The sequence below is a fragment of the Malaya genurostris genome, chromosome 2 (assembly GCF_030247185.1).
Source record: "Malaya genurostris strain Urasoe2022 chromosome 2, Malgen_1.1, whole genome shotgun sequence".
In the NCBI taxonomy this organism is placed as follows: domain Eukaryota; kingdom Metazoa; phylum Arthropoda; class Insecta; order Diptera; family Culicidae; genus Malaya; species Malaya genurostris.
In genome coordinates this window covers 295,077,140-295,100,916 of record NC_080571.1, presented here as the reverse complement: position 1 = coordinate 295,100,916, position 23,777 = coordinate 295,077,140, and the positions used below count along the sequence as shown (strand labels likewise).

General features: G+C 38.4%; 1 protein-coding gene across 2 annotated transcripts in view; it reads left to right on the top strand.

Annotated features, from left to right (window-relative positions):
* Positions 1 to 23,777, top strand: part of LOC131430642 (protein tiptop) — a 1,048,630-nt gene that overhangs the window by 191,540 nt on the left and 833,313 nt on the right. The window contains exon 1 of one of the 2 annotated variants that reach the window (XM_058595757.1): positions 12,907 to 13,942. The exons of the other annotated variant lie outside the window; for it this stretch is intronic. The gene's annotated coding sequence lies outside the window, so the exon portion shown is untranslated. Of the gene's footprint in view, positions 1 to 12,906; positions 13,943 to 23,777 lie in introns of those variants that run through there. 2 annotated transcript variants of the gene reach the window in all.

Sequence of the window (23,777 nt, the reverse complement as noted above, 5' to 3'; positions counted from 1 at the left end):
TATAGTTGAACTCATTTTTACATTGAAGTTCTTGTGATGTCATACAAAGATTCAGAATTTTATACGTATCCGACTTCCGGTTCCAGAATGCCTGGATGATATGTGCAAACCAAATAAAAATATGGGTACATCAATTTTCTCGGAGATGGTTGTACCGATTTTCACAATCTTAGACTAAAATGAAAGGTTTTGAAATGCCATACCAAACCTTCGAATTTAATCTTGATACGACTTTCGGTTTCAGTATTACAGAGTGAATAATGTAAAAATTTGAATTCTTACGCTTCAACCATTTGTGTTTTAGTTTTTGTTAAGACGTAGAGCCGACTTGAGCTAGTTCGAGCGAGGTTCTAGTCCCGTCTCGGCGATAACATTTTTGTGATTTTCACTGCATAATTGTATTCACATGTCAATTTTCCTATCTGTTTTCCCCGTTAGATACTGAACATAGTCTCTTATTGTTTGATTTGTTAACAAAGGTCCAAATAATCTCATTTCTGTTGTACCGGTCCTCAGTTTCCGGTTCCAGAAGTACTGTTGATAAATAATTTTGAACGAAATTCACTTAAACTTGTCTCATGGAACTTTAATTAGGTTTGAATGTCATCGAGAATCAACTTCCGGTTCCAATATTACAACAGTACAAATGGAAAAATGTTCTGTTATTAAATCTGCTATAAATGTGGAGTAAAAAGTGAGGATGTGATGCCCGTAAAGGAAGGGTTGGCATCACTGGGAGTGCGATGCGGTGTCCTGGTGCTGCTCTCAAAAAAGTACTTACTTATTATATTTCTCCTGAGTATCGAAAATCAGGTTTTATTGAGATCATATTGTTTACCAAAACATAAAGACTGTCCCAGAAAGTATGGACGCAAACAAAAACCGCTGCCATTTCGCAATGGTTCAGAATCTGTCAATTTTTATGGCTTCGTCCTGTTGTCTACACTCTTCTCTAACCACTTGTGCAGTTGTTTATTCGTTTTCATTAGTTTGTTTCGAAATGCGTGGGCTTTCAGCAGAACAACGTCGAAAAATTGTAACGCGGACTGTCACTGAGAAAGATAACAAAAATGGAAGGAGTAAGTGAAAAAGCCGTGCGAAATGCAATCAGGAAGTTCGGTGAGGATAACACCTTTGAGGATAAACCGAAAACTGGTCGAAAAAAAAGGTCCTGCTAACCCTCAGTTGGATAAACGTATACTGAAGGCGTTCGAGCAAATGAAGGAGGTTTCAGTTCGGGATGTGGCCAAAAAAGTGGGCACTTCGAAGTCTAATGTTCTTCGTGCTAAAGCACGTTTGAGTCTTCGAACCTGTAAGAAGCAGAAACAACCAAAACGTAGTCCGAAACAAGAAGCATCGATCAGGCCGAGGGTTCAAAAGCTGTACAATACGATTCTTGCTGGAAATTTGAACTGCATAATCATGGACGACGAAACCTACGTGAAACTCGATTACAAATCCTTGCCGGGACCACAATATTATACGGTTCGAGAAGATCAAGAAAAATTGGGTAAGCAAGCTATGGTCTGGCAAGCAATTTGTAGCAGCGGTAAGATTTCGAAACCCTTCATCACCACTGCTTCAATGAACAGTGAAATATACATCAAGGAATGTTTACAAAAACGACTTCTACCCATGATTCGAAGCCACAAGGATCCTGTTGTCTTCTGGCTAGACCTTGCTTCTTGCCACTACTCGAAATCAACGGTAGAACGGTATACCACCAAAAATGTCACTTTCGTCCCAAAAGACATGAATCCACCAAATTGCCCACAACTTCGATCAATTGAGGATTTTTTTGCATTAACGAAGGCACATCTTAGGAAACATGTCGCGGCAGCCGAAACGATTCAACAGTTCGAAAAAGATTTAAAAAAAGTATCAAAACTTGTCGCTAAGAAGTCTGTACGAAATTTAATGAGGAACGTTCGCAAGAAGGTGCGCCAGCTAGTCAACATTGGCAAAGTAGTAAATGTTGAGAATAATATTCTGTTGTTGTAGTCTAATATTATCAGTATATCGAATAAAATTTGAATATCTAACACTTGTGAATTATTTACAGTGAAATCAAAGTGCGTCCATACTTTCTGGGACAGTCTTTATCCGGATCTCTTTCCCTCCCTACAAACAAATCTCCTATCCCGTGATACACGTGGAGACACAGTGGTACCAGCGGTCTCTAGAAACAACGAGTATCGGACTAACTTTCCTTCCTTTCCCTCAGTAGCACAGCCTTTGGTCGTAGCCAGCGTCGTTATTGATCATTTAATAAAAAGTTAGGAGTGAGTGGGTATGTACAGTGAAAATGGTCTGCTTCTCCCAAGCTTCATTTTTTTGGTTCATTGTATATTCCCACTCATTCGGTCAATCACGAACTGCAACTACGGGCGATCTACTTCAGCTCAGCTCAGCTCTCGATTAACTGTGCCGAATGGTATATGACACTCGGCCCTTGGTTGTAAAGTCAGTTTTCACAGCGATTGCATAATCTTTCTATATGAGAAAGGCAAAACTCGAAAATTCTACAAAACCGTACTAAAGCTATTCCAATATGTAGATCCGTTTAGTTGATGGCCAAACTAAATAGTTTTGGTTATACCGGTTCTCAGATTACGATTCCAAAAGTACCGAAAGTAGTGGTAAAATGAATGTATATATAGTATGTATCAAACCAACCGATGAATGTGTCCGATTTCGGGAGAGGCCAGGGCCTCTTGCTCCCTCTCCCCTTTGGGTACGTGCCTGTCCATGAGAAACTCTACACTTTTTGAGTAATTAGTTATTCGACAGATTCAATATACATCGTAGTTACGAACATAATATAATTCAATTTGTTTCGAACATTTAAAATCAATCAAAAATTCGTTCTAACTTCCCGAGTGCCAATCGTACTGTGAAGTAGCGCGAGAGTAAACAAAACCGTCAAACGCTTCCATTAAAAGTGTGAGTTAACGCTCCAGCCAAGGCCCCCATTATGGCTGCCCGTTAACGAGTTGAGCTGATGGCACTTAGCAGAAAACACCGCCTGAAGAAATGGCTCCACCGGACTATCATCGTTTCATCCGAAAGAAGGCAGAAAGGTAGCTTTTCCGTCGCCTGCAAATTTATGTACACGATCGACCACAAGCACTGACTGCCACTGCCACTGGAAAGTGAGCTTCTGTCGACTGCCGGCATGACAAACGCCGTCGTCTGGCCGTTAGTTTGTCAACATCGGTGGCAAGCGTCGTTCGGTGGGCCATCTTCATCAGCATAATGTCCGATGGCCGTTCGTCTGGTGGTGGTGACTGGTCGAAAAAAAAAGAAGGGCTCGAAAACTTGAAAACAACCGCAGTTCAGTTCAGCGCGTCTCGAAGAAAACCAAAATCCTTCCCGGCTACCATTGACGGGTTCATTTCAAGCAATTATGTTATTATTTTTATGGCCAATTTGGAGCTATTAAATTCTTTCTCGGCTTTTTGTTCCGTTTTTCCGCGTCCATCTCGTCTCACCCGTTGGTTCGGAGACTCACATGGACGATTTCTTTCCGTTGCTTCATCTGTCATTTCATGCGAGCAACGGTGGCAGCGAAACCCAAACCAAAACCGAAGGAGCAGAGTTGTTGAGCTGGATTGCCACTGCCACCGCCACCGTTGCTGCGTATTGGGGCCATAGCCAACCCGGCCAGCCGATCAACTGCAGCATAGTCGAGTGTGAGACGTATAAAATTTTTACCACCATCGGCGTGAACCATTATCGATTTAGCTGCGCTTCGAGGATTGCCACTACTGCATTCTTCAATGTCTTCGATGAGTTCTGCTGGCTCGGTTACGATCAGATAAACGGGTCAAATTATTTCCTAGCCCGGGGCAAGGAACTAAATTGTTGGCAGCTACCACAGGAACAGCGTTGATTGATCTGATTAGTTCTGGATTGATGGGTTGAGGAAAGCTACGGCCAAGTGATTGGAAGCGAATTACGTTGTTAATCGATGGTGATGAGTGCCATTTTACTTGAGGTGAATTGTCTTTTGTAGATCTATTGAGACAGGTGCTAAACACTGAATGGTTCTACTGAAGTGCCGATGTTGATCATCCGAACACGATGAGACAGTTATCTGTTTCCATCATTATTATGATGTTGGTTCCAAATAATATTTATAGGATAATTTATCGTATGTTTCTTTCTATTTTAAACTTGTTAGTATTTTCTAATCAAAACTTTACTAGGAATATATTATTTTCTTCACGTTTTGTCATTAGTGTAAACCAACTATACTTGAAGTGCAACCTGTGGACGACGACTGACATAATTTATTGAGGGACTTTATTGAGTTAAGACAAAGCCTAATTGAAAAATGAACAATTCGGCGCACTTAGGCGTATTCAATTCGGTCGATGTTGAACTGCTTCTGAATTTTTTTCTGGTCATCTTAATTTGTCTCAACGTTCACAATATTTCTAGCCTACTACAATTATGAACATTCTTTTTAGACGACTTATTAATTTAGACTAATTATTAATTACTTTTCCGCACTAGTAGTCTATTCCAAGACTATCCCGAACGTGCTTGAAATACGCTTGAAATACGGAATTTTCCAACATTTAACAATTTTATTATTATCAATGAGCAAGCAGTTTTTCTTGATTAAAACCAAAAACCAGTGGTCGAGCAGTATAAACACAGCCGTTCGTTTTTAAGTGATCTCTAAACCTAAATTCAGCACAATATTACATCACATTTACGAAACAATGATCACTTTTGAAAATGACCCCAGTCACGTCTCAACCTTTCGTTCTACATCTAGTTCGGCTGAAAAGTTCGTATCGTTTAATAGAAACACACATTTTTTTTTGCCAAAATTCGTTTTTATTATTCAACATAATTGCCATCAGAAGCGATACAGCGATTATAGCGATCTTCCAACTTTTCGATACCATTTTTGTAGTACGATTTGTCCTTTGCCACAAAATAGGCCTCAGTTTCAGCGATTACCTCTTCATTGCCTCTAATTTTTTTACCAGCGAGCATTCTCTTGAGGTCTGAGAACAGGAAAAAGTCACTGGGGGCCAAATCTGGAGAATACGGTGGATGAGGGAGCAATTCGAAGCCCAATTCGTTCAATTTCAGCATGATTTTTCGTTGTTGTTTTTGATCGATTGTGAGCTCACGCGGCACCCATTTTGCACAAAGCTTTCTCATATCCAAATATTCGTGAATAATATGTCCAACACGTTCCTTTGATATCTTTAGGGTGTCAGCTATCTCGATCAACTTCACTTTACGGTCATTGAAAATCACGTTTTCATCGGTAACAGCCTCTTTTGGACGTCCACTGCGTTCATCGTCTTCGGTGCTCATATGACCAGTACGAAATTTTGCAAACCACTTACGAATTGTTGCTTCGCCCGGTGCAGAGTCTGGATAACACTCATCAAGCCATTTTTTGGTATCGGCGGCACTTTTATTCATCAAAAAGTAGTGTTTCATCAACACACGAAATTCCTTTTTTTCCACGTATCTTTTGAAGGTTGGTACTAACTGAAAATGGTATGGATTTAATTCTAGTGGCGCCCTCTCATAGAAACGATACGAACTTTTCAGCCGATATGTTACGTCCTTGCACTCTCCTGAGTACTCTTGTTCTATGATTTTCATTGCCTGTTTCTACTAATTAGTCCCTAGTTAGCTGAATTTCGAAAAAAGAAAGTATGAAAAAAGGCGGATGGGTTATGTCACAGACATAACCGGAGGACGTGAATAGGAATGAAACTGGCATGCTTTTTTATGCTTTTTTCATGCTTTCGAATGGAGATAGTCGTTCGTATTAGTTAATTCTGTTGATTTTACAACTTTTTGATGACAAACATATTCTATCATATCGTTAAACAACACGGAACAAATGAGAGCCAAAAAAAAAACAAAATACTACAAACTAGCATAGCAGTTTTTTGCAGATTTACATACGCAGTGAAGGAAAACTTCGCAAATCCTTCGAGAATATTTTAATGCTTCTAAAAAGAACCGATTTGCAGTGTTTATCCGACGTTTGCAACCAGTGTTGGTGATTGTCGATAATTTGGCAGAGAGCGGCTCGATATTGCTCTACCTTGTATACAACATCGTCAATCTGGTAGATAATGCTAGAGAGACCTCGCAGCCTCTGAATGCATGAACCGTGAAAGAATTTTTCTACATTTCTTCGCTCCACCTCATACTCTAAGTATTTCACGGCCCTCACCAAAATAAATACAGTTTTGCAATGATCGGCGCTGTGTGGAATTTACCAAGAGGGAATCGTATGTTCACCATTATCGTAGAAAATCAAATCGATGATACTAGGTTACAATATTTCAAAACCCTTGTGTGGATCATTCACAGATATTTTCATAGACACATTTTATAAAAAGGTTATATGTCCGTATAGAATCTGATCGCAAAATGAGAATGAGCGACTGTTTGTTTGTGTTCAGAGCGAATGTCCACAGTAGCGTACTAACTCGTGGTGCTCAGACGGGTCAACGAGAGAAATTCGCTCTCGCACTGGTGTCCATTCTATGTTAAATGAACCCTGCCGGTTTTTTGCTGCTGAGATGATATCCGTCTCTTTTATATGGCACTGATTTAATCGTGTGAAGAGTTGCTAGAGAGCGTTCTTTGATACGATAAAAGCCATCCTTTTTTGCAACTAATAAGTACTTTTTGCCCTCATTTATTCATCTACCCCAGAACCAAAATCTAGGTTTAAGGAAATGGAACTGAATTCAAGAACTAAATTTAAAATCAGGAACAGGCTTACAATCTAGTAGCAAAATTGAGGTTTGGAACTCGGAAACAAGAATCTAACACTAGAATTATGGAAATGGACTCATATTTAGTTCTAGAACTGAATTCTGAACACTAATTTCTAGCCTGAACAAATCAACTGAATTCAGTTCCAAAATCTTGTTCCAGAATCCAAGTACTGAATGTACTTCCAGTATGCCGATTCCGAGTTCTGGAAATGAATTCTGAAACTGAATTCAGGAATTAATTTCTGGTTCCGAAGTCAGTTCCAAAGTTTTGGTTTGGAGGTTAGATCTAACATTTAGTTCCAGAATCCAGACCTCAAATTCATGTTCTAAATGTATCCGGGTTTCCATGTTATCCGAATTTTCAACGGCGTGGGAAATCCCAACTGCATCTTTCTGTCTCGTAGGATAAAGATGCAATAGTTACATCATTGGTAACTACGATACTTGAGTGAATTACGTAGCCACCTCAACAATCCTTACCAAAAATTGTTTGCTTTGCAGAACCAACAAACGACTCATAATCGTCAGTGTTGAAGAGAGACAAGACAGATGATGTAGGCAGCATGATAAACTAAGTATTGTATGATGGCAAAACTATTGATGGCTTTAGCTCCTCTGGAATTCATATAATATGAAGAATATTAAGTCATCACCCAGCGAAGGCCGAAAAATAGACATATTTTGTGTCTATGCTTTCAATTAGTTAGTCTTACTGTGACCCGGAATTTTCAGCTCCACAAGGGGAAAGCCCACAAATGCTCCGTTTACTACTGCCTTTTTGGGCTCCTACAGTTATTCAGTCATCGACACGGAAATACACCTTGACTGGCGAGCTCCCGTTTTAGTGGTCTTTTACGACATGGAACAGGAAATCAGTGGATCAATTCTTGGTTGAAATGAAACGGCCGGATGCCACACGGTTTATCTGTTTGGTGGACTTATACCATCGGGACAGGTAGACGGTAGTGTTACTCTTAGTCAGTTGAGAACAGTTATCGACACTACACGACTATCTAGATCAATTTCCATTAATGAGCAATAGGCTCTAAGTGAGTAAATATGATTAAATATTCCTGAAGAGACCAAATCTTTCGGTACGTACTGTGACTAGATATAAAAATGTTTCCAACTGTCGTGCTTCCAAGCCTCGGTAAGGTATGCAGTCGTTGAAGGTGTAAAACATACCGAACCATAATTATAAGCATAAAACCAGGGATAGCAAGTTGTATCGCGAATATTTGACGAAGTTTTCTTGCGTGCTAATGGACGTTAAAACTTATGTGCTGGAAGACTTTAAGCAGCCTCCCGGAATGTCTTTTCATACTGCCATGCAAAGCAACGGCTTACATGAGCACTTCAGGGCGAAGAAAAAAGGCAAGTTTTCTAGGAAATGTTTGGTTTGGCAGGCAATATGTAGCTGGGTTGAGCAAGTCAAAATTTCATCACTACCGAAATGGTTAACAAAGAAATATACCGCGAAGAATGCCTCAGGAAGCGAACCCTTCCTACACAGCAAAAAACTATGAAAGTTACTGGTGACGCAAATCTACATATGACACAATTCATTAACACGTAATCCGTAAAATGACTGATTTTTACAAGAATGATTTCAATATGTGTCAAACTTAACCCACATTTCAAGCAGATGTGTGAATTTATATGTTTTTGCCCTTAAAAATATGTCAGAATGAATTAAATATGTGTTGAATCGAATGTAGGAATGAGTCATTGATGATGCTCGTATATGTCGGTCTCAGAAGACGTAAATTTACATGATTTTTTCTAGGTGTGTACGCAACCATAATGATATTTCTCTATTCAAGTCTGATTTGGCATATTGTCACTACGCCAAAAATGGGATTGGGATGGTCTACAGCGAATGGTGCCCATGTTGTACCGGAAGAAACGAATCCACCTAACTGCCCGGAGTTGCGACCTATCGAGCGGTATTGAGCAACAAGCTACAACTTTAGAAAAATTACGGAAATCTTGGACAAAAGTAGCTAAATCGATTGCAGAGTAGTTCCGTACCGACCCTAATGGCTGCAGTAAACTCAAAAGTTCGTAGTTTGTTCATGCAGTCTAATTAAATTCAGTAATTAGTTTGAAGTTGACTAAAAATGCATAATTAAATAAATAAAAAATGCATTTGGGATTAAACTAACGGCAAATTTGTTTTATTTAAATTTAATCTGACCAGACTTTGCCCAAAAAAGCCCTTTTTCATGATTTTCTCCTCTTCTTGTACACATGACAAATAGATTTTCCGTGTTTTTCTATAAGAAAAATCATTGAATTTCCGAAACAAATAATATCATAATGTTATTAACCAATTCATGTAAAAAAAAAGCGCTGAGACCACCTGATATGAAACACCAAACATGAATTTCAATAATATGTAAACAATTCGAAATCCAATCAATGTACATCTAAAACCTGTTTTAATCCACCTAGTGGTGTAATGATGTTATCTTTGTTATATTAATCATACTATCATCTATAATACTGTGGTATTCTTCGAAATCATTTTCTTTGATTCTTGAAAGAAAAACCGGAATCGGTTTGTTTGACCGTCTACTGATAATGACTACCGATTGTATTAGTTTTGAGGCCGATTAAGAATTTTTTACGCTTTTTGTTTCGCCACTTTAAGCGATGGTATACAACTTTTAACACACTTTACCCTGTAATTCCGGAACCAGAAGTCGGATCTGGGTGAAACTCAGAAATTCCGTATGGGACCACAGGGCCTTTGAATCAAAGTTTTTATAAAGCGGTCTCATCATATCTGAGAAAAGAAAGTAATTTGAAATTGGAGTTTTTACACTAGTCAACCTATAATTCAGAAACTGAAAGTCGGATCCAAGTGAAATTTAGAAGTTTTGTAAAAGATTATTAGACCACTCATTTGAATATAAGATTGTAAGGTTAGTACACATATTTTCATTTTTTTTGCTCATTTTACCCCATGACACCGGAACCGGTAGTCAGATCCAAACATAATTCAGGAGTTTTGTATGGGACCATAAGAACTTTCATTTGAATCTAAGTTTGTGAAAATCGGTTCTCTCCGGGCCTCTGATCAAAAGTCGATATTCACAGTGATTGCAATACCTTTCTTTATAAGAAAGGCAAAAATAAATACACATGACTGGTTCATGTTCGGTGAAACTCTGCTGGCATGCAGCAAATGGAAGTTTTACTAAACTGATTACTGAATATTGAACTGTTCGAGAGTTGGTAAAAACTTGACAAACATCCGTGAAAAAATGTCTTTGGAATCTTGGACATTCCATTTTAAGAACGATTTCCTACTGGAATTTAGTTCATTCTTTTTAAATTGACTTTTAGAAAATTGATGACTAAATAACTACAGCACAGAAACATTACTGAAATCTGAAGTTACCCCAAGCTACTTGATTTAATCAACTTGGAGTGAAGTGTGATTACGGTAAATGTTCAATTTAAAAAAATCGAACTGAGAAAGCAGATTGTCAAATTTCATTAAAAAAGTACGGTGTAAAGTGTAATATCAGAGACATAACTGGATGTCGTGAATACGAATAAAACTGACATGATTTCTTTATACTTTCGAATTCGAATTAATAGCTGATCGATTGTGTGAATTGTGAAACTTTTGACGTCGATTATCTGTTGATTGTGGAATTCTCTACGATATTTAGCACAGTTCGGAACATTTTTCTCGAACGGTTTTCGCACAGCGAAAAATGCACGAAGCAAATCAAATATTTTTGGATTTTCACTAAACTGATGATTTTTACCTTCGATTTGCAAAAAAGTAATCTTAATAGTTCTTTAGATAACGTTTAGAGCCATTAGAACGGCTGATTTTATATAATGTTGTCCACTTTTCGTTTTCGTTCTCTCCAATGCAAACGACCAGAAGCTCTATTGCATGATGCAATCGCTCTTGTTTGAGTTGAAACTAGCTTTGCGTACAAACCGCAACACATCCGCTCACAGTACCGAATGATGCATAACTGGTTTAATGCGTCTTCTCGCCCTGACGACCGGAAGGCAAATTAGAACTACCGCCTTAGCGTTTAAGGTTTTTAACCACGCAAAAGGTGCGCTCTCCGATGCCGCTGTTTGAATGCGTCTTCTCACCTCGACGTCTGCTTCCATCCAACGCACAAGAAGAAATGATCGATTTTCGACCACGGTTCCCCTTTTTTTAACGTTCAGTTGCAGATATGTGCCTGACTACATCAAAAACCCAAGCGAAAGTAAAGTTTTCCGCGTTGTTTTTGAAATTTTGAGAAAACCTAATTTTTGAGTTGTTTGTAGTTATCGCACACTGTTCAAAATATTATCCTAAATTCCTGATCATATTTTTGATGAAATAGTTAATACAAATCGAGATATTCACGATTAAGTTCTGCCCATTCTTCCATATGACTGATTTTGAAAAGGCGCCCCATAGTAAAGTAAGTCGTATTCACGACAAAATAATGAATATAATGGAGATTCATTTCATACCACCCTATCCGTGATTTGCTAGAAGCAACGTAATTATGAGAATAGTTTGATCTCCTTCTAGGTGTATCGAGATTAGTAGATATCAGAGGCTCTCTTCAAGCAATGGATTACCCTTCCGAGAGGAACAAAACATGAAATTTCAAATGTCAAACAACTTAGCAATAGCAAAACAGATTGCAGACGAATGCCGTCGGCATTCTGATCGCAAAGAGTGTATATTTTTACTGTTTTGAATTGAACATCAACCGATGACAACGGATGTTCACAGTTCTGTTTTCCAGCATTAATCCGACACGAAATATCACCGTTTCACAAAACGAACACAAATTCATATTTATCAAACTGTCATCGACATAACCCACCAAAGCAGCTTTTTGACCATGAAGTTCCAGTTCTAGAACAATGCCATCTCCATCTGCAATGATGCAAAGAAAACTCTCGATTTTTTTTTCGGTTTTCAAAGAGCATATTACTATCTTCGAATAGTTTCCTTTTTTTATTTGGCACGTTCATAACGCCACTAGCAGTGGTAGGACTCGACGGGACCAGGTAGGGAAGTTTACAGAGGGTACCATAATTCATTCAGTTTTACAACCGACACTTTCTGTTCTGGGGCGCACGCTCACTGGCGAGATCGTTGTCATCCTTCACCCACTTCCACCCACCGGGCGACGAATTCCATCCGAAGAACGCCTGGTGAAGGGTACGATGGATCCATCAAATGGACAGATTTCTCGCCTCTCGAGTTCCTCAAAATCTGAGCATATTTGATGATTGCACAATGCGCGCGCGTGTGTGTGTGCGTGTCTCTTGTATCTGTTTCTCCCGCGGATGATGACTCCTCGGGTTACGAGGTAGTCTGTTTCTGCTACTATGTGGCGATCAAATCTCCAACGAGCTCCGTAGATGGGTGATTCACGCTCCGACGGGATTTCGAAGACAGCTTCTCGCGTGTGAGTAGATGTCACTTTGGATCGTTAGTTTGTTTTTACTTCACTTGACAACACAGACACTGGACAAGATGACATATCGCGAATGATTCTGTTGACTGTATATAACTCGAAGGTAAGCGTTTCCCACAGAGAGCACCCGGTGTTTCCTGGTTGTTTTGATGACTATTTCCCCTCGCCGAAAAGGGGAAATGAGCCGAAAGAGCGAACTCGAATCGGAGAGCCGGAGGAGAAGTTCGACAGAGAGAGATGAGAGAGAGAGTTCGCTGATCACGGAGAGGTTTTTCAGGGGTAGTAAATACAAATGCACAAACATGTTGCGTGAGGTGCCCCTTCGGTGAGGGCGCACCAACACCAACGCACCAACTGCTGACGGCTCGTCCGGTTTGCAGGTGGTTACCGGCGAGGGGCATCCCATACTGATTTCTGCCAACTTTTCTTCACATCTTCGGCAACTTGTCTGGGGAGAGCACACGGGGCTCATTCGAAGGTTTTTGCATTCATGCCATCTTGTTCTGATCCAGGGTCCTCGTCCCGAGCGGTACGAAACCGTCTCGTTTTCTCCACCCGAAGTCCACCGTCCACCAGGCGAGTCAAGGTAGCAATCGAAGACTGGCAGCAAAAATTGCACACGAACGTGCGACCAACGAATCTACACTGTCATTCTGTTTGCTGCATGGAGACCAGAATTTCATTCCCCGTCGGACGAATGGGACGGTCTCGCAATTCTATATATGCGTTAATATCGGCCAAATCGCTACGGGGTCGTCGCGAAGCGAAGTAATAAAGCACATGATTTATCGGCGTTTTTTTGTTTTTTTGGTTCGATACTTGGTCCGCTCCGAATGTCCTGGAAGAAGCAGGTCCGGCGTGTAGTGGTTGAATTCGTGGTAGGAAAATGTTGATTTTTTTGTTTGTTCGTTTCGACGATGTCTTGGAAAAACGCTACAAGATTGTCCATCGATCCGTCGCAACTGATAAGACCGTAATTAGACCCCGAGTCATGCCCGTACGCGAAACCTCCGTACGACAAGTCAAACAATCAATGTGAGTTACTACAATACTATACAGCATATTAAAAACGTGGTGGTGCCGGCCGCTGTTGTTCGTCGATTCATGATAGTGGAAAACGAAAACATAAAATCACATGTTTTTCACGAAAGGACGCAAATGGTACACGCGTAGAGAAACTCATAAAAAGGAATAAGCAAAGAGTGATCGGATGTTTGTGTGTACGAGCGTACCGTCGCCGTCCGTCCCGAGTCCCCACCGAGCGTACAGACAGGACTCGTAAAACTTCACCGGAGCACCCCGTCAGCATAGAGTGATGTACGCGTGAAATTTATGTTTATGCTCGCTTCGGCTGTTGTATTGCGTTTTTATGAGAGCGAGTTCTCGATTGCGCCTTATGTATGTGTACACGCATTTTCCTTTTCGTACCACGATTCGAAGAAACGAAAGGTGGGAAGGTGAACGAAGTTATCGCCATTGACGGTGGTGGTGGTGGTGGTGGTAGTGATGGTGGTAATGGTGGTGTATGATGTAGGTGGTAAAGTGAGAGGATTCTCTGGTGGTGGCATTGTCCCAACGAAACCGAGCAACAGATGGCGCACAGAGTCGTAAAGTTAGCTAACATCGAAGCGTGTTCCGTGGTTACCGGCTTGGTAGAGCGTAATTCTGGTTGTTGTTGCCCACTTTTACGTGTTTGTTAGTTCGATGGTGAGTTGGTATATTGTTAAAAGGACAATATTTAGGTTGTATTCTGTCTATATTTGTTTCATTTTCTAATTTTTGAGCTTTTTTGACTAATTATTACCAATTGTAAGCTCAAAAGCCTCTATGATTGACTTTTCTATGAAAACAGTTCGTGTATCCATTTTATCACGGAAAATTGATCATGATGAAATAGATTCCTTTTCTCAGCTCGTTGATGGCATTTTTGCATTGCAATTCCAGCTCTTGAAGTGAATGAAGAACATTGCAAAACTTTTGGTAATATTTGCACGAAGCACATGGGTACGATAGACAACAGTTCTTAAAATCAATTTCAGGACAATTATGATCAGTGTAATTACTATTGGGTCATATCGAAGATATGCTGAACCATAATTGTCGAATTAATGATGGATCATTGAAATCAAATAAGTTAATATTGAGCGTAATAGATGCGTTTGAGTCGAGCACTGAAAGAAATAAAAGCATAAAAATGCACTTCTTCGTGTTGCCAAAGTGGTCATAATATCTATTTTTAACGATGTCATAGGATATCTCATCCCATCAGCCATACTCTCCAGACGATGCCCCATTTGACTACTGGTTTGATACATAAATTGAGTCGCTCTTCTGTTGACTGTTACGGAACGGAATTCGTACGCTGTCAGTAAAATTGGCCAAAGTAGTAGCTAGTTATAACTAGTATGCAACAATTTGGGCTCATTTGTTGACACCAATTGATTCCGATTGAATCGAGTAGTTCACAAAAGCATGCTTCAGTGTTTATGTCACATCATTCTTCCAACCAAGCGCTTGATATTTGCGTTGCCTATTTGTATGAGAAGAGTGATGCTAATCTTAAAAACCCCTCTTAGTCCACTTAGTGGAATTTTTATAGATCTTGAAAAAATCGTCTTTCTGGAACTTAGAAAAAATAACAAAACTTTTCCCAAAAGACGATTTTTTTTTTGAGATGACACTAAATCTTGACTTTTCATGCAATTCTAAGACGTTTGACATCAAAAAAATTTTCAATTTCGAAAATCTCATGTACTCCCCCTATGGTGATTTTTCAAGATCGATCGTTTTCAAATTTTAACTGTCGGGCAGCGCCCCTTACCCATATCCGATTTAGCTCAAATTTTGAATGGGAACTGTTTTTCGAGGTGCTTAAACTTTTGAACAACAGCGCTTCACGAAATTAGAGGTGATCCCATAATAATGGCACCCTTATATACATTAGAGTGGTAAAAACAACGTGTTTTGTCGGTTACGTCATTTATACCATCATATCTCCGGAACTAAAAGTCACAGCCATTGGACCTTCGAGCTTGATCAATTGCCTAATAATAGATTTGAAACGGGCCTAGACTTGTTAAAATCGGTTCAGCTATCTCCGAGAAACTTGCGCGGTAGAACATAACACGTTTTGTAGGTTACGTCATTTATACCATCATATCTCCGGAAGCAAAAGTCACTGCTATTTGATCTTCGAACTTAATCAATGGTCCGATAGTAGCTTTCAAACGAGTCTAAGTATTTTAAAATAGGTTCAGCCATCTCTGAGAAAATTGAGCGCGTAAAATACAACGCGTTTTGTCGGTTACGTCACTAATACAGTCATATCTCCGGAACCAAAAGTCACAGAAAGTTGATCTTTGAACTTGATTAATGAGCCGACAGTAGCTTTAAAACGAGCATAAATTTGTTAAAATCGGTATCTTTGAAAGTGCACACACATACACACACATAAATACACACACACACACACACGGACATTTTCCGATCTCGTCGAACTGAGGCGAATTGTATATAACACAATGCACTATGGTCCGAAACGGGAAATTAGCGTTACAAAAATATTTTCACTTTTAAATATAAGTTTTTTGTAGTTGGTGTCTTCACGAAAGTTGTTTGTAATCAAATTGCGCTCCTTTTAATGAAAAATGTTACTAGGGTGGTCCTCATTTAGATTGAAAACTGAAATCTAACTTTCTTAGTTGAACTTAAAAATGATTTTGTTGTACAGCAAAGTATTTTGAGCAACTTTGCTGAAAAAAGCACCCCTCTAGCTTTTTATTTGATCGAGTTACATCAATTTTCCCGAATAAAAGTAGGGTGGCTCCTGAAAATTCACTTTTTTTGTTCTAACTTTTTTCTGAAACGTTCTACGGAAAAGTTGTCTTCAGAAGAGTTGTTGTACTAATCATTGCGCACAATTTCATATGAGCTACCAGTTAAAAGTTATGACTATGAAATATCAATATTCATTAGATGCCAGATCGATAAAAATGTATCCTATGCGGTTCCTGAAAGGTCATAATATAAGTAAAAATTTAAGAGAAAACTTGTAAGGGTGTTATTTTTTTGACTTATTTAAATTAGTTTTCAAAATACCTTAAAAAAACTCAAAAATATTGCATAACTCTTAAACGCCTTAACGTATCAACATACTTCCTTCGGCAAAATGATAGTATCAATATGTTCTACAAGTGTTTCATATATTGTTCATTCGAGAAATGAGACACACAAAAACTACAACCGAAAATTACAAATTTTCTCCTAAATTTTTACTTATATTATGACCTTTCAGGAACCGCATAGGATACATTTTTATCGATCTGGCATCTAATGAATATTGATATTCGAAGGTTGATTAGTTTTTGATGAAAAAATAATCATAACTTTTTACTGGTAGCTCATATGAAAAAACTTGGTTGAGCAAAATTGTGCGCAATGGTTAGAACAACAACTTTTCTAAAGACAACTTTTCCGTAGAATGTTTCACAAAAAAATCAGAACAAAAAAAGTGAATTTCCTGGAGCTACCCTACTTTTATTCGAGAAAATTGATGTAACTCGATCAAATAAAAAGCTAGAGAGGTTTGATTACAAACAACTTTTGTAAGACACCAACTACAAAAAACTAATATTTAATAGTGAAAATATTTTTGTCACGCAAATTTCCCGTTTCGGAGCATTGTGCAATGGCTTCGTTCAAAAGTCGGTTTTTTCAGCAATTCTAATACCTTTCTATAGAGAAAGGCAAAAACAAACTTACAATTTTAACCAACAGCAAAACAAAAATCTAGCGTGTAGTGAATGTTGCACCCAAACTTGTGTCTCATGTAAGAGCGACACTCAAATCGTGGGTTCGCGTGGTGTCGATCGTGGTGACATCTGCAAGCGTTAGCCACGCTGAATGAATAAATTTTACACACAGTTCATATGTGAACCTGTATATCTGTTTTCTGTGAGGAAAGTAATACCAAGAATTTGCTTCAATAAAAATATACGATAACTGCGTTTGAAAGTTCACAAACGGCAATTCTGAAATAGGAGAACAAGATAGTGAAGGAAGACCAGAGGTCTTCGCTCTCTATTCTTCTATTTCAGAACTGCCGCCAGCATCGAAGCCTAATATCCACGGTTCTAAGGTGATGCTATGCATTTGGTGTGACCAGAAAGACGTTACCTATTATTGTTAGGAATACAGCGGAACGTTGGTAAATCTCGGATTTGAACCAAGCATTTCGTCAAAATTGGTAAGATTTTTTCCAGAGGTCAAGAAATGTTCCCAACTGGAGGGACATGTTGAACACAGCGTTTAGTACTATTGAAGGAATACCATCAGGTCCTGCGTTTGTAGAGCTTTTTAATTTAAAGCATGCCTTACTTATCATAGTCGGTGTAAGGGTAGGGTGTGGTCCAACAGGGGAACGAAGAGGATACGTTGTTTATCGCTTTGGATACTTCGGAGCTGCTGAGGATTTCATAGGAGAAAACGCTACTGAAGTGCCTTTGAAATAGATTGCAGGTATCAGGCAAGGTAGATGATTTAACCTCTCCAAGCGACATATCAGTAGGCAGTCCTGTTTCTTCACGTTGTTCATTACCATGACACTAAAAGTTCTTTGGGGTTTTCTTTAAATTACTCGAAGAAGATGGCTGTTGTATAATGATCTGTTCAGACGTTTTTATCGATTATTAAGATACACATAATGAGACCTCAGATGTAAGTTTGGCCGCTTCGTGAGTTTTTTCAAGACAGATCTCTTAGCACTCATTAATTGCTTAAGGGTTGGATTAGACCAAGGAGGGTAAACTGGTTTGTGGCATTTTCTTTCAGGTACGAATATAGAATATGAAATTATTAGTTTCCCAGTTTAATGAAAATAGGAACTGATTCATTGCGTTGAAGTTAGCTTTCTTGTAATCGTAATAAGTCGCTAGACTTTCGAAAGAAACAGATTTATATACCGCTAGAGTAATTTGAAGCGGAGGATGATAACGGCATGATTTGACAAGAACTGAAGGAGCAACGATAACGGCATAGTCGTTAATTAAGTCTTGACTGACAAAACAAAGATCAAGCATACCTACGATTATTGCTGTTGTAATTTCTGTTTAGTTGAACTAAGCCAGCGGTACTATAGCTGTCTAAGAGATGTGAGGTGTTGTAGATGGTTTAGAAGAGCACGTAGGATCAGGATATAAATATCTGGATGAGCTGCGAGTCCATTTTATACCGGGAATATTGAAATCACCTGATATAACAAATTATAAAAAATATATGATTTTTTGAAAATGTTAGACCCTACGGGCTCTCTTGAGTTATAAATTGTTTCCATTGATTTTATAGACAAAACACTATAAACGCATTTTTCTCGAAAGCAGATTTTGAAAGTCCGTGTCCATCGTCATTCAAAAACTACTGAACCATTTTTTTTTTCAAATTTTAGACACACTTTCTCAATGTAAAAAATCAGACCCCAGCGTTTTCCTTTTCGTTGTTTGTTACTTTGGGGAGGTTTTACAGCTACAAAATCGTACAAAAACGTAGTATTCACTTTGAACAACCACCAAAAATTCAAAACAATTAAAAAAAAATCAAACATAAACGTTGTGGTCTAGAAAAACTTCTACTTTATCTATGCTGCTTTGATTTGTTCACTTCGAATTAGTCTACGCTGAGATACAGTGGACACCGCAAATCATGATTTCTCAATATTTTTCCACGAAAAAATTACAGAATGTTGTTCGATTGATGCTTTTTATCATACGAACGCTCATTTAATTGACGCTGTAGCAGTATCTGGGTTGACGGTTCAATGTGTAGGACGCTGGTTTCACAAGCCAATTGTCGTATGTTCGAGCCCCGACCTGGAAGGATTCTTAGTGTCAGTAGGATCGTACTACCTAGCCATGCAAGACTGCTAAGAATCGGCTGCGAAGTTTGTTGAAACAGAAAGGTCAAATTCCACAAAAGGAAATTAATGCCAAGACTTTGCTTTGCTAGTATCTAATGAAGCATAATGACTGCATAAAAATTGAAGAATAGACAACCAATAGTTATTTTTAATCCACGCTCAAAACGATGAAAAGAAAACCGCCGTTTACAGGAGAGGCTTTCCTTAAAATGCTGTTCTACTACAGCAGTCAAAAATAGTTTGTTTCAAGGGCAATTTATGCTTCCGCTGAAAATAGTTAAAAGGATCTGTCATACTGTGTACTTTGTTTCTTACTTTACGTTATTTATCGGTGAATAATTAGGATGAACGATTTCAGAAATGAGTAACAAGTTGGATGGAACTTTGCATTCGTTTTCAATATGGCAAACCATTTGTTTTTGCTAGGGTAAAGCGACCAATTCGTCCAATTTGACTATTTTTGAATGGGCGAGTGTATTTCTCATGCACATTCTACGAAGCATTTTAACACGGAACAATAATGTTCAAAAAGCAGGTGTGCGAAATTTATTAGGTTGGTGTGTTTTAAACAATGCAGAAATTATAGCTGGGCTAATTTAAAAAAAATTGACTTCAAGTTCTTGATGAAAAATAGCAATTTTACTATTTCTCTTAGTGACCTCTATCCTAGAAATAGTCGTTTCCGAAATATTTAGATAAGAAAAGCAAAGAGGTCCGGTTTTTGTTGAATTGCGCTGTTTTAAATAGTCAAATATAATTCTAAACTTACACTTAACTCTACACGTACAAGACGTTGACAATAAGATAAGTAAGAGTAAGAGTAACGAGTAAAAGTAAGAGTAAGAGTAAGAATAAGAATAAGAGTAAGAGTAAGAGTAAGAGTAAGAGTAGGAGTAAGAGTAAGAGTAAGAGTAAGAGTAAGAGTAAGAGTAAGAGTAAGAGTAAGAGTAAGAGTAAGAGTAAGAGTAAGAGTAAGAGTAAGAGTAAGAGTAAGAGTAGGAGTAAGAGTAAGAGTAAGAGTAAGAGTAAGAGTAAGAGTAAGAGTAAGAGTAAGAGTAAGAGTAAGAGTAAGAGTAAGAGTAAGAGTAAGAGTAAAAGTAAGAGTAAGAGTAAGAGTAAGAGTAAGAGTAAGAGTAAGAGTAAGAGTAAGAGTAAGAGTAAGAGTAAGAGTAAGAGTAAGAGTAAGAGTAAGAGTAAGAGTAAGAGTAAGAGTAAGAGTAAGAGTAAGAGTAAGAGTAAGAGTAAGAGTAAGAGTCAGAGTAAGAGTAAGAGTAAGAGTAAGAGTAAGAGTAAGAGTAAGAGTAAGAGTAAGAGTAAGAGTAAGAGTAAGAGTAAGAGTAAGAGTAAGAGTAAGAGTAAGAGTAAGAGTAAGAGTAAGAGTAGGAGTAAGAGTAAGAGTAAGAGTAAGAGTAAGAGTAGGAGTAAGAGTAAGAGTAAGAGTAAGAGTAAGAGTAAGAGTAAGAGTAAGAGTAAGAGTAAGAGTAAGAGTAAGAGTAAGAGTAAGAGTAAGAGTAAGAGTAAGAGTAAGAGTAAGAGTAAGAGTAAGAGTAAGAGTAAGAGTAAGAGTAAGAGTAAGAGTAAGAGTAAGAGTAAGAGTAAGAGTAAGAGTAAGAGTAAGAGTAAGAGTAAGAGTAAGAGTAAGAGTAAGAGTAAGAGTAAGAGTAAGAGTAAGAGTAAGAGTAAGAGTAAGAGTAAGAGTCAGAGTAAGAGTAAGAGTAAGAGTAAGAGTAAGAGTAAGAGTAAGAGTAAGAGTAAGAGTAAGAGTAAGAGTAAGAGTAAGAGTAAGAGTAAGAGTAAGAGTAAGAGTAAGAGTAAGAGTAAGAGTAAGAGTAAGAGTAAGAGTAAGAGTAAGAGTAAGAGTAAGAGTAAGAGTAAGAGTAAGAGTAAGAGTAAGAGTAAGAGTAAGAGTAAGAGTAAGAGTAAGAGTAAGAGTAAGAGTAAGAGTAAGAGTAAGAGTAAGAGTAAGAGTAAGAGTAAGAGTAAGAGTAAGAGTAAGAGTAAGAGTAAGAGTAAGAGTAAGAATAAGAGTAAGAGTAAGAGTAAGAGTAAGAGTATTGTTGCAATTTTACTCCTTAACAGATCGGCTGAAAAGTTCGTATCGTTTCTATGAGAGGGCGCCACTAGAATTAAATCCGTACCATTTTCAGTTAGTACCAACCTTCAAAAGATACGTGTATAAATTTGACAGCTGTCTGATTATTAGTTTGTTAGATATTGCATTTTGAGTGAAGCTACTTTTGTTATTGTGAAAAAAATGGAAAAAAGGAATTTCGTGTGTTGATGAAACACTACTTTTTGATGAAAAAAAATGCCGCCGATACCAAAAAATGGCTTGATGAGTGTTATCCAGACTCTGCACCGGGCGAAGCAACAATTCGTAAGTGGTTTGCAAAATTTCGTACTGGTCATATGAGCACCGAAGACGATGAACGCAGTGGACGTCCAAAAGAGGCTGTTACCGATGAAAACGTGAAAAAAATCCACAAAATGATTTTCAATGACCGTAAAGTGAAGTTGATCGAGATAGCTGACACCCTAAAGATATCAAAGGAACGTGTTGGACATATTATTCACGAATATTTGGATATGAGAAAGCTTTGTGCAAAATGCGTGCCGCGTGAACTCACAATCGATCAAAAACAACAACGGATTGATGATTCTGAGCAGTGTTTGGAGCTGTTATATCGAAATAAAATCGATTTTTTTCGTCGATATATAACAATGGACGAAACATGGCTCCATCACTTTACTCCGGAGTCCAATCGACAGTCAGCTGAGTGGACTGCACGCGATGAACCGAACCCAAAGCGTGGAAAGACTCAACAAACGGCCGGTAAGGTTATGGCGTCTGTATTTTGGGATTCGCATGGTATAATTTTCGACTACCTTGAAAAGGGAAAAACCATCAACAGTGACTATTATATAGCGTTATTAGAGCGTTTGAAGGACGAAATATAAAAAAAAACGGCCTCATTTGAAGAAGAAAAAAGTTTTGTTTCATCAAGACAATGCACCGTGTCACAAGTCGATGAAAACCATGTTGAAATTGAACGAATTGGGCTTCGAATTGCTCCCTCATCCACCGTATTCTCCAGATTTGGCCCCCAGTGACTTTTTCCTGTTCTCAGACTTCAAGAGACTGCTCGCTGGTAAAAAATTTAGAAGCAATGAAGAGGTAATCGCTGAAACTGATGCCTATTTTGAGGCAAAGCACAAATCGTACTACAAAAATGGTATCGAAAAGTTGGAAGATCGCTATAATCGCTGTATCGCCTCTGATGGCAATTATGTTGAACAATAAAAACGAATTTTGGCAAAAAAATGTGTGTTTCTATTAAACGATACGAACTTTTCAGCCGAACTGTTATGATAGCCCAGATGATAACTAGGTAAGATTTTGTTTGTGAAATTCAAACGTTTTCGCTTTGTTCATGTGCGGCGCTTGACTGAATCACAAGTTTTTTTATATTTCAACATGTTTTCTCTGACACAAGGTAATACTCGTAGTGGCTGATGCAATAAGTCAAAATAATTCTTCTTTAAAAAGATTTGCAGTTTGGCGATCTATGATTTTGGGAGATAATTTTATAAGAATTGTGTTCTGAATTATATTGAGATAAATTCAAGCGCGTTGCACAAGTCTTACATGAAAAGCTCAAAGAAAACAAATCCTCGCTGTAAAAAGCATGTCCCAATCTTCAATAAATAGTGTTCAAGACTTCAATCATCACAGATTGCTACCACACAACAGCTGAGATCGTTATGTGGATGTAAGAAGCTGTCATGTACTCCCGTAGATAGCAAAAACAAATAAGAAAAAACAAAATCTCGAATCAGTGTCGGCGGCAAAGTAGAAGAGAAAAATAGACTCGTGATCGATGTGTGTGTTTCTGTTGAATTTGTTTTCGTAGATATTGGACTCTAAAGTGAATGCCGTGGTGACCAAGTACAGCGAAGCATGCTTGGTTTCGTCTAGTCAATTGGACCTTCTCTTCCTGTGTTTTCACAGGGTAGTTCAATTGGTAAAGCAATTTCCCGGGTTAGAAATTAGCTCCGGATTTGAGTCCCGTCTCTGCGGTAACATTTTCGCGGTTTTCATTATAAAATTGCATTCACATGTCAATTTTCCAATCTGTTTACCCCGTTAGATACTGATCATATTTAAAACTAGCTCAAGACGACTCTACGTCTTAACAAATACTAAAACACAAATCGTTGAAGGTCCCAAGTTTTTTTCTACTGGGTATTTGATTGTGCACTGAACGAAAGCGTCACTGTTTCCCAACCAGACACGCTTCACTCGAAACCTCACCAAAAAAGTTGGCAAATCGTTTTCACTTAGATCATGCGCTTCTCCAATTGAGTTCTTGTAGAACAGTATTGCAACTTGTTTTTTTTTAAAGTCGCTTGAACCACGTCAGCAAGCTTAAATTCGGTTCTGAATTCTCGCAAGATGTGTAATTTTATGCTGTTTCGTTGCAAATCAGTGGCAAACGATTCTATAAACTTATTACTCTATTGACCTGGAATACACAAATGGTAAAGTTAGAACAACAACAAACGAGCTAATTTCGTAGAGCAGTGGAGTTTGCACGAAACCTTCCAGGCCCATCAATCGACCAGTGCTGGTGG